At 49.4% G+C, this 12,147-nt stretch overlaps 1 protein-coding gene across 1 annotated transcript in view; it reads right to left on the reverse strand.

The window, feature by feature from the left end:
* Nucleotides 1-12,147, reverse strand: part of Ephb1 (EPH receptor B1) — a 514,312-nt gene that overhangs the window by 361,545 nt on the left and 140,620 nt on the right. The window lies entirely within an intron of this gene.

Below are 12,147 nucleotides of genomic sequence, written 5' to 3' on the forward strand. Positions count from 1 at the left end.
AAAAAAAAAGAGATAAAGAAGCCCTCTTTGTTTAGTTCAGCCATTCTTTCTTGGAGAGACATTAATTAGACATTCAGTTAATTTGAAGTGTCCTTTCATGGTGGTAACAAAATACACAGGCACAGACAGACTGATGGAACAGTAGTTTCTTGTTATCCTGCAGCAATGCCTCACGTGGATGTGACAAGATGAGTCCACAGACCTTCTACACAAGAGGACCAGTGCCACCGCCCAGTCACTTCCCCATGCTATCCCTACGGCCTAAAAAACTCCTGAACCCAGGAACAACAGCATAGACTATTTCACAAACCAGGCTCCTATCACAGACCCCAGCACGCATGACTCAAGCAGCCCCAGCTCCCTCCTTTGCAGGGCATCATGGGAGAAAGCTGTGAAATGGTGGTAAAAAGGGATTCAAGTATCCTTTAAATAAAGGTTTATTGAGTGGTAGAGGGCAGGCACAATGCAGATTCTGAAGATATAGTGAGAGCAGCCAGACAGGCCAGCGCTCAGGGAGTTTGTACCCAAGCAGGAACCAGAAACTAATCCAATAACCATGCAGATTAATCTGAAAGTCTGTCCTCAGTGAGTGGCAAGAAGGTGGAATCACAGGGTAGATGGCGGAGCCTCGCAGGCTTGTTCCCTCCTTTTCTCAGCTCTTGAATGCTGAAAGCACAGGAACACCACCTGCCCTACCCTAAACACACACACACACACACACACACACACACACACACAAATCCTAAGACTGGGTCCATACTGGCCAGCACATAGTGACACTCCCCAACCCCAGGTGCAATTCTAGATCACACTAGGAGTCACAAGTGAGCACAACGAAACCTTTCCCAGGGATCTCCATGCTACCCCAGATCTGGCTTCCACATGTTCTGCTCACTCCACTTTAGAGCTCCTGGCTCTTCAGATGACGTTCTGTAGCCCTCTGGGACCTCAACTTTGGCAATAGGGTCCTGCACCAAAGATGACTAAGCACAGCTTCCTAGCATGCCCAAACTCCCTGTTGTAGAACAGACTGACCACCTGTGATTTGGTCTGTTTCTCTCAATTGGTCTTAAGATGCTTGCCTGGACCCAAACAGGAAGAAGCTTTGTCAGCTATGGGTTTGGGGATAGAGTTGGTTGACTGTCAACTGCTAAGTGAACTAGCCAGGCTCAGGGGCTCATGCTCTGGCAGGACTACAGCTGCAGAAGGCTCGAGAAACTGCTCTAAGTAGACTTCCATTCACCCCCACCCATGGGCCCACCCCATTTGAATCTCCCTACATTGATGTTCCTTCTCCTCCTCTTCCTCTTCCTCTTCTTCCTCTACACTGACCTCCCTCCAAACTTTCCTCCTACCCTTCCTTAAAACATCTGTAGTTTTGAAATCTCAGAAGTATGTGTATGTGTGTGGTATACGTTGTGCGTATGTTTGTGTGTGTACATTGTGTGACGGTGCAAGTGCGAGTGTGTATGCAGATGCATGCAGAGGTCAGAGGTTGACTTTGGTTATCTTTCTCAATCACTCTCTGTCTTACTCTTTGAGACAGGATCTCTCTGACTCAGCTAGGTGGGCTGGCCAGCCAGCTCCAGGGGTCCACTTACCTCTGCTTCCCCAGTGCTGGGATTATAGAAGCACATAGCAGCTATGCCTGGCTTTTTATGTGGGTGCTGGGGATCTTAACTGAGGTCCTCATGTTTGTACTGCAAACACTTTACCGGCCAAGCCCTCTCCCTGGCCCCTGGTATTGGCTTTTGATTTTTTCCTTTCCCTCGGCCTCCTATAAAGTCACTTGCCAATTTCCACTGCTCCTTCTTGAGAGCATCCTTCTCTTCTGTGAACCTCTTTCTAGTCCATGATCCCTATCTGAGTCCAGACTCCATCCCTGCACCCTGGGACCACAGTACCACCTCCTAACTGGTATCTAAGTATCAGCTGTCACTGTCACTCATTCAGCTTTGGGGAAATTGTATGACCACACCAAGACTTTATTCGGGCCCTCTGACTACCAGTGACTTCACTCTCAAGAATTTCTCCAAAGGAAATGATTCCACAAGAAAACCAGGGAAAGGCCCTATTTCATGAAGATATTCATCACAGCATTGTCCAAACTGGGACTAGGACATTAGCTCATCTTCATGCTTGTGCCTTAGTGTTGTGGGAGGGTGTGTGTACAGAGCATGAACCCCAAAATATACAGCAGGAAGCAGCTAGGTGATGCTTCAACTGGGAGACACAGCAATGTGGGGACAGAGAGCACCAAGAGGCAAGCTCCTTTGGAACAGGCATACCTGTTCATAGGTGAACTTCTCTATCATTACATTGTCTTACAAGACCCAAATTCAGAGACATAAATTGAACCTATCTTCTAGAAACACCTCCTTCATCACATCTCACTTCTATCCTTGTGATTTTCAAACACTTCACTGACTTGAAGATTGTTACAAACGTCTGGCTTCCCAAGAACCCTCTGATCCAGACAGACATATCCTCCAAACAGATTCCCCAAAGCAAATCCTTTCTCCCAGCTTCCTGTCTTTGCTCAGGCTGTTCCACCCTCTAGAATGGCATCTTCATTCTCTCCGTCTAGACTTCCATGCTCTGAGTAACGCTCACTGTGTTCTGTGCTCTGAGTTACTCCCACTGTCTTAACAGGTGGTGTGAGTTACTAGATTTGGAGTCATTGTCCTCAGCACACTGAGCACCTTGAGAAGGTACAGCTGAGACTTCTGTCCTCCAGAGTTATGTTAGATGCCTGCCTCCGCCACCATAAGCAGTCCGTAAACCCTAGAGATACACGTTCAACTCCCAGCTATATCACCAATGAGTAAATCAGAGCCCAGCAAGGTGTCAAAGGCCTCATCCAGCAGAGGCTTCCCTTCTGCACCCCTCTCAGCCAGTGGGGCCATGCCCGGAAAGATGCTGTGTTTTCCTAAGAACATTCATTTGACTAAGACTTATTTACAGTCTTTGCCAAGAGTAAACCCTAAGCAAATGGAAACTATTATTATGTAAGCTTCCACTGATTGATGGGTGGTAACGGCCAGTGGTGAGGAAAAGAAACAAACTTGAGTAAACTGAATGAGCCAACCCAGCCCATCTGCTGAATGACTGACTGATTGAATGAGTCTGAACAGGCATTTAAACTAGAAATACAAACTGTGAAATTTGCTCTTTTAAAGGACATACAGATCAGCACAGTCCTCCCCACACACCTTTCTCCTTCTGTCTCTTATGTTCCAAGGTACAATTAATTATGGTAAATAAAAGAAGACACAGCTTAGATAGGTCATAGCACAGAAATGTGCCTCAAGGGGTTGGGACAAGCTCCAGATCTAGTGCTGGTTTTTGCGTGAGGCATAGCTTAGGAATAAGCAGGAAGGCCTCAGCGTGGCTCTGATGTCCCTCCCTCGAAGGGAGGGCTCTTCCAGGACAGCTCCCAGGAAAACACACACGTTCCTGGGCATAAGGTCAAGATGAGGTGCTGGAAAGTGCCAAGATGCCTGAAAGGGCTGTGTTCTCTGCCCAGTCCAGCCTTAGACTTGATGTGTGACTTGTGAGGGTCCATCTCCTCCCTGGCTCAGAGGGCCTCTTATGGTTCTTAGTACTTGGGGTGGTATCTGAGAAGCATAGCAAGTAATTAAAGGGAAACTCTGGCCCAGGATGACCCTTTGCCTCCCTACTCCCAGGTCTGTCCTGATCTCATGGTGACTTAGCAACATGTAGACTTGCACCCTGCCAGAGCTTTTCACTAATAAAATATGGAGCTGACTATAAGTAGTGTTTCCAAGAACTGCTATAACAAAACACCATGATTTGGCTGACTAAAAACAATAGAAGGGTATTGTCTCCTAGGTCTGCAGACCAGAAATCCATCAGCAAGATGTCAGGAGGGCCGTGCTTCCTCTGAAAGAGGCATTCCTTGCTTTCTTGGGTGGTCACTGGTGCCCTTGTTTCTTGGTCTGCAATTACAGAAACCCAGTTCATCATCTCATGTTCATCCTGTGCATCTCTCCCTTCACATGGCACGGACATTTCATTAGGATATCATCATACACAACTCTACCATGACTTAATCTTACTAATATCTGCAATAACCCGATGTCCAACTGAGGTCACACTGCATGGTGCTGGAGGTTTTTGACATCTTTTTACCCCAGGGAACACAATTCAACTTCTAAAAAGAAGAGGAAGATGCTTCAAATAAAGTTGCCGGATTTCTTCCAACAAATACTTAGGTCTCGTGCAGATGCAAAGGAGGCCAAGGTACCTCTTTCCAAGCCCTTAATTCTAGCGAGTGAAGGATGGATGGTCCCAGTTTGTTCCTCCAGGCCTACACTCCATTTGCTCTCTATTCCATCCTGGGAGGAAGAGCTTTGTAGGCTGTACCAGCGTAGCAGCCCCTCACCAGAAGCCTGAGGGATATGGGGAGTGGCAGACCAGATGGACATTCCCACCTCCTACTGAGCTGCAGAGGGTGGTGGTCCTTTCCATCAGCTGTGGGTCTAGTAACAGGGCTCCCACCCCTTGCCTTTCAAGGCCTAGGGATAATGAAATCCCAAGACTGTTGCTAGTTCCCAAGTGCCACATCATCTTTGCTATCTTTCTTTGAGCCTGTGTAAACCTTTACAAATATCCATCATGAGATTTTTCCTGGGGAAGATGTGAACAAACGACTATTTACTCAGATGAGCCACACATGAAAGACAGACAAAAAAATAATTCCATCCAAATCTAGCTTGGTGAGCCAGTGAGTTTGCTGAGCTTACTTACAGGAGCATGGGTAAGAGGTTTCTTACAGGAGAATGGTGACCCAAGGGCAACCACATCACTGAAAAAAATCCATCCCAGAATGGGTGACAATTCATGAAAGTTGCATCCCTAGAGCTCCACATTCAACTTGCAGAAAGTTCTACTGGTTGGAGTCTCCTCTCCAACAGTTGATTCTGCTTCTATACCCCTGGGGAGTGTCCTTGTGAATCCTGTAACTGTGAAGTTCCTGAGCCTGGGAAGTTGCATGAGCTTCTCTGTTCCCTCCAGGAGGGAAAATTTCCATTCAGAAGAAATGCCTCTACAACACCCTCTCCATTAACTTCCCCCTCAGTCACCACTTTAGACTGTGCCATTTATTTCTTCCAAGTCCCTGATGATATTTGGGCCTTAAATAGGTAGCATGGCTTATTTAGTGCCCACATCGTTGGTTCCCTCCCCACTCAGTCCTGTGGCATTTCACACAAGAAGGCAGTTATATGATGGCATGGACAAATCCAGGCCACACTGGATTTGAATCAGACAGACCTGAGTGTGAGTCTTGGCCCTATCGCTGTCTAGTTGTATGACCTCCAGTAAATTACTCAGTCCCCTAAGGCCCATGTTCAGTCATCTGTTAAAACAATGTCCACTTCACGAGGCATTTCAAGGGAGTCAATGAAGTATTTACAAAGCACTTACTGCAGCTACTGGCAAGTTCTAGATTGTCTATATGTCTTGGGGTAGAGAACAGAATCTCTCATGACCCAAGTTCCTTAGTTGTACGAGAGGAGACTGTGCCAGGTTCCAAGTCTCCCATACCAGTGCTCACTGTAGCCTTAGTTGACTGGGAAATTATACACAGCTCTCCAGTAACACTTGAACTTGTCCCCATCCACTCCCTGTCCAAAGCAGACATGGCTATTTCTTGTAGCCTTTACCTCCCCTATAAACTCTAGGTGACAGAGATCTGGGATGAGGCCTCATCTCTGGGATGAGGCTTCAGCAACAGTCTTTCCTGTTAGCCACTCCCAAAGACAAGATGGACCCTGTATGGTCTTACCTGGGTCTGAAGCAACAGGAAAGTCTACCAAGAAGGAGCCCAAAGAGCGGTGTACCCACACCCCACTGGATAGCATGCCCTGAGGCATAGGATAGGCACAGCACTGGGTCTTTGTGGGGATTTGGTGTCTGTCTAGGAACCCTGGTGTACATTCCAAGCACAAGAAGTTGACATAAAAGAGCTCCAGCCTCTGCCTATGGTCTAGAAGAACACCACCACAGTGCAATGACAGCAGCCCCGATGCTGTCCCACTCTGCACCCCTGTTGGAAGTGGGCTCCCCAGCCAGAAGGACAATGGCTGGCTATCTGCGGTCTCCATAGTCAGAAGTGAGGTACCACAGTCCCTCTCCAAAGCTGGAGGAAGAGGCTTCTGGACTAGCTGATGATGAACATCCATGTAAGTGTCCTGGACTGGGTGGGGTGACATGTGTATTGCATGTGTGAGGTGAGGAAGGGATCTCTATACCACGCAGGGCCCATGGTCTGTAATGTCCACTAAGTTGAAGGTCAGCAACCATGGCTAAGTATAGCATGAGTCCCCTTGGTCAAATGCTGCATGCTGGAAAAATGAGGTTGAAGATTCAAAGGTTTAGGAAGAAGAGGGTCTGGGGAAGTGGTTCCTCTCCTGTCTGCTGTCTCATGTGCCCACGGACAGTGCTCCCTCCTGGGAGGCAAACAGCAACTGAAAACAAGACTTTGTCCTTGCTTTGAGAAGGGGGTGGGAAAGCAGTTGAATTGTTCCTCAGAGGCCAAAGTCAAGACAGTGATTCAGCACAAAGGCAACCCAGCACCTGGAGCTGCATTCCCAAATACAAAGCCGCCAATCTTGCTGCTGTAATGGGCCAGCTTTTCAATGCCATTCTCCACAAGGAAATGATCTCAGCAGTATTCTTACCTGCTTTTAGGTGGAAGCCAGCACAGGGCCTATCCTCAGGGGACTATTCTCCTGAAAGGCTAAAACTAGGACTCTGCACAGCCTCCCATGCCCTGGCATAACCTCCACTCATCCTGAGTGCTCCTCTCCATTAAGGGTGACTGAATCTCTTTTTCTTGGCTTCCCTACCCACAGGACAAGTCTATGAGATTCGTTGATGGAGAAGAGACGGCCCTGTGAATCTAATATTGATAGCTGCTGTGCTACAGAGAAGCCCTGAGCAGGAGAGACCTAACCCAGACACAAGGAGATCGAAGGCCTCTATTTGGGGAATAAATATCCCAAAGGGTCGTAGTCCCTTGGTCCTCTTTCTTTATATTCCTGTTCCCTTTCCCAATTTATCTGTACACTCTTCTCTAAGATAATCACACATCCTTTCAAACTCAAGTGTATTCTTATAATGTCTGAAAATATGTCACAGCCAGAGAACCCACAATGGAGTCTTGCGAGCATCAGATATCAGCAGGTGGAAGCCAAATTGGTCACATCATGACAGTGGGCACAGGCATCAAAGGCTGGGGTAGACTGAACACCCACACAGTTCAGTGCATCAGGTGTGTTGAATCAGATCTGTTGCCAAGCTTCCTGACTGCCTTCCTCCAGGCCTGCCTTTCTCCTGATTCAGATTCCTTAGTCAATGCACCTCCCTTACTTGATTCACCTCCAGCCACACCCCATCTGCCCAAACCAGCAGCCAGGAGGCAGGATAGGAAGAGGAAACAAAAAACCAGGGATGCCAGGCCCAGGGACATAATTTAAATGAATAGCCAGCCTGCTGATAGCACAGGTCTAGCCAGGAAGCCCCACCGCTGTTCAGTTTACCTACTCATATTTTTGTAGGGAGAGTCAAAGGTCTATTAAAATTTAGAAGCCTGACATTTTCTAGACTTCAGGCCCCGTGAGTTCTCAGGGAAATGAAATCTGTTTACCCCAGCCACCCTGACAGACCCACGAGTTTACACTGAAGGCACACAGGGAAGGACCATGCAAATCAGCCTGCTGCTCCTGCTCCTCCTTGTGGGCACCATAATGGAAGGGTTCTCTCTCCACACAGGATGCAGGCACCTAGAGGGCATCCATCACTCCAGAGAGGAGTGGGGAGGAGAAGGAGTGGGGAGGAGAGACCACACGCCCTTGCAGAATGACTCTCTGCGGCCCTAATGAAGGCCGGCGATGGATGGTGGCCTGGGCTCGTTAATCAACAGCAACACACTGCTGCTGTCTTCTCCCTGCCAGGCCCTCCAGGGCCTCGGTTCTGAGTGATCTGTGGTACAGTAGCTCTCAGAGGGCACTGGCTCAGGGCTGTACCCTAGAGCCCTTGCATGTACTAGCAGTAGCAGCAGCAGCAGCAAAAGCAAAGGGAGCCCTAGGCCCAGGGTTGGGGGCTGAGCTGAGAGATTGCTGATGTGCTAGCTAAGCGGCCACCAGCCAGAGCAGGAAGGCCAGAGGCTGGCCAGGCAGCCCTCCTAGACACATCCCACAGGCCACTGTGGAGATCCCTGGAGCTGTCAAAGTTGAGGGAGTTGCTTAAAACTGCTCCCACCAGGTGACCTACACCCCCTTAGAGTGTTATCACCAGTGCTGCCGCAGAGCCACTGTTACCCCAAGACTACATCTCTCCTTCTTGAAGACCATCTTTGTGGCCTGCTTTACTGTCCCTTTCTACTTCAAGCCCCACTCTTCAGACTGACAGACAGGTCCACTGTAGTTCCCCAGCTCTTCTATGTCCTCTTCATGCCTTGACTCCACCTCAGCAAATCCCACCAGCTCTCTAAGACCCCGCCACTATCCCTCTCAGGGGTAGCTTGCCTCATCACCCATCCTTAGCCTTCTCTCCACTCCAGCTCTGACTACTCTGTACTCTGTGTCAAACTCTATGTGGTTTCTTGCTCAGGCTGCCTGAAGGCTTGGAGACACTGGGTTTGAAGGGTCTCCACCGGCCCTTTACCATCCAATAATGCCCAGACTGTCAAGAGGCCATCCCTGCCATAAGGACCATACCCAATGGGCTCAAGAATCCCAGGATTTCAGGAGAAAATCACTCTTCCTCCAAGAGGTGTCCCTGTGTCTCATGCTACCAAGCCATGCCATCCCAGCTCTTTACAGTCTTACCATTCAGTGCAGGTTCCAGTCACTCTGCTGTTTCTCACAGTTCTCTGGGCCCCAGGCTTATGTCTGCTTACAATGGCCTGTCTGTCCTAGCTCTAAGCCCTGTCCTGTTATACCATATGACGACTTTTATTAGTACGGGGACCTGAGGGAGGTAGTACGGATTAATGGGCAGACCCCATGGGGAGAACTAATGGAGTATAGCTTACTTTTGGCTGCGAGGTCGTAGTTCTGGCTAGCTGTGCATCATAGGGGGTCATTAGGGATATTCCCCAGGGCTCTTCACTACTGCCCTTTCTGACTGACTCCACACAGGGTCCCACCCTCAGGAAGAGACATTTGGCCAATCTAATCCTTCTTATCATGGGAAGTATGTCCAATCCTTCCTGTCAATCATGTTCCTAAGGCCTCTTTGTTATCACCAAGATCTCTGAAAAAAGGCCCAAGAAGACTTCTATTTGTGTTTCCTGATCGATAGCGTTGACAGGCTTCTGGTATCCAGCATTTCCCCAAGCTCCCGAATGATGCCAATGTCATAAACGTCCTCCCCACCAGCTTCACAAATCTTTCACAGTGCTCACCTTTATGTTAAAAATGTCTCCTGGGGATTTAAAGGTTCAGGCAAAACACCCTTGTTGGCCTTAGGGGTGTCCTACTCCTTTCTGCAGTGGGGGGTAGGCAGGTAGAGGGCTGCAGAGTCCCTTTGCCCTCTTGCTGTGGCTGGAAGCACCAGGTCTGTCCCCTGCGACAGGAAGGGAGGGCAGGGTGAAGTCCCAGCCCAAAGCTTACTGGGCAGTGGCTGTCATACTCTGGCAGTGACTTGAAGCTTTAGGGACTAAACAAGTTCCATATCAGATCCTGGATACCCTGGGCATTTGCTTCACACTCTTAGCTAGAATGGGTGCCTACTGAAATTGTTCTCACTGAGCAAGCAGCTGAAGTGAAATCCTTCTGCACCTTGGTTCGTCAGGTGAACAGACATAAGAAGTCAGCTGACCATGCTGTAGACCTCCCTCTGCCCAGTCCCCCAGGGGAAAGGTTGGTGGTGTCGTCCCCTCACACTGGGGCCTGAGGCTTGTGCCTGACTGGAGGCTTGAAGGGCAGCTCTCAGACTCCTAACAGTGGGCAGGGGGGCCACCTGCCTCACCTCTGGCTCTTCCACACTGACGACTCAAGAGACGCATTTGGCTACCGTTCACTTGCATTCCCCTGCTGGATGGGGACAAGGGTTTTCTTGAGAGGCCGGAGCATCAAGAGTTTCCATCTTTTCCCAGCAACCAAATGGCTAGACTTCAGGAAGAAAGACTTCCATAACCCTCTTCCTCTTGGTCTGAGGAAAGATGAAGTCCAGGGACTTCTGGGACTCTGTGTCTTCCAGCTGGAACAGCTCACCTGTCTCTTCTGTTTACTCCTTGTCTATCAATCCAGACCCCAACTTACTCCAGAATCTCTCACAGTTTAAAAACCTCCAGAGGCCTGGTCAACCCCTCCAAGTGGTGCTGTGGATTCATATTTGCAACAGTTTTCCTGTGTTCATCCACCTCCTCTGGTTCTTACAAACTTTCTGGCCCCTTTACTGCAACAATCCCCGAGCCTTGGGAGGAAAGGGTATGATACAGGTGTTCCATTTAGGGCTGAACTACGTTGACCGGTTGTGGATCCTGTGTTAATCACCATCTGCTGCAAGAAGCTTCTCTGGTGAGAGTTGAGAGATGCACAACACCCTCACAGCTGATCGTTTTACTTCTGTTTACACAAGATGCTCACCATTCCCCAGTCTATACTATCTGTTTAGTTCGTCCAAAGTGTAAAAAAAGTCTGGTTTCTTGGGATTCTTGTTCCTTGGCTCTTTTCACACCCCAGAAAGGGCCCATTCAGAACCAAACGCTCCCTCTTCTCCATGACAGCCCTTTGGATCAGGTAGCGCCAGCACCTCCTGAGATTTCGTTTTGCCAATCAGTCATCCCACTCCTGTCCCATGAGCACTTATTCCAGAACCCCACCAGCCCCTGCCGTACTGTCTTCTGATGGGTCAGATCCTTGGCTGAGCTCAACACACTCTTCATGGTCCAAGCATCTCGGCAGCAGGCAAGTGGGGACTGTCACCTCCCTGGTGGATACATTCTGCCTTTATTAATAGACCTTGGGCCTCAGAGACTGCCTAGGGAGCCCGCGGCATGAAGAAGCTCTCTGTATTTCCCTGTCATCTGCCTTAGGAATTTCACAGAGCATCCCACTGTCTCTCCAGGTGAAACATTCTTCTCAGAACCAGTCAGTAGGACTTGGAGGTCTCCACAAACCCATCCTTTCCCTCCTCCCACCTAGCACCTCCTCTCCCTGCCTCCTCCCTCCGTGTTTCCCACCCCCTCCTCTCTTCTCCTCCCTCTTTATGCTCTTGTTGCTGCTTAATGGGGTGCTTCTAGGATGAATGGTGTTTTCAGCCCTGGCCAGGAATACATCCGGCCTTTCCCAGCCCCTCCTCTGTCCTCACGGTGCTGGGGCGGTCTGTGGAAAGCTGAGCCAGACAATGAGCCAGTGGGTTCACTTGAGAACTCACAAAAGCCCCATTGCCCTCTAAGCAGAGCAGAGTGACAGGCCCAGGGAACAAATCCCCTTCCCTTCAAGCTGCCTGCGTGGGATCCTACAGGGCCATGGGACCTCTGGGCAGTGGGGCTGGAGGCCTGGGCACTGAGCCCAAGACAGCTAAGGCAATCCCTCTGTCAGCCAGAGCCCCGAAGGCTGCAGAATGGAGCAGTAGAGGCTTGGGAAAGACCACTCTACACACTCAGTAGTGATGATAGGGCCGCCACGGCCAGTGCCAAGAACCGTGAACACACATGCAAGAAGCTCCCACACTAAAAGTCCAAGAGGGCAGGGTTTAAAACTGGAGGATGAGACATGCAGTTCACTGCCTCATGGGCTTTCTAAGGTCAGGAAATGGACCCAGGCAAGACTAAGTCAGAGATGGAGCCATCAAGCGTGTAAAGAAGGAGTCCCTTACCTGGCCACAAGCGTCTCAATGTTTATCTGAAATGCTAGTCCCTAGCCCTGTACCTTGGGTTTAATGACAGTGACATGTGGAGGTCTGACAAGTGAAGCCATGGTCTAGCAGGCTGAAGGGTACAGTGGATATCAGGGAGGACACACTCAGTTAGACCTCATTGCCCCAGGACAATCCACAGGTGACGTCTACCATGGGCTGTCTTGGTACTTTCTTGAATTTTTAAATTGAATAAAACACGGCCTGGAGAAGTGGCTCAACAGTTAAGAGCACTGGCTGCTTTTACAGAGGACC

Source organism: Nannospalax galili, unplaced genomic scaffold (genome assembly GCF_000622305.1).
Source record: "Nannospalax galili isolate Female #2095 unplaced genomic scaffold, S.galili_v1.0 scaffold1264, whole genome shotgun sequence".
Taxonomy (NCBI): domain Eukaryota; kingdom Metazoa; phylum Chordata; class Mammalia; order Rodentia; family Spalacidae; genus Nannospalax; species Nannospalax galili.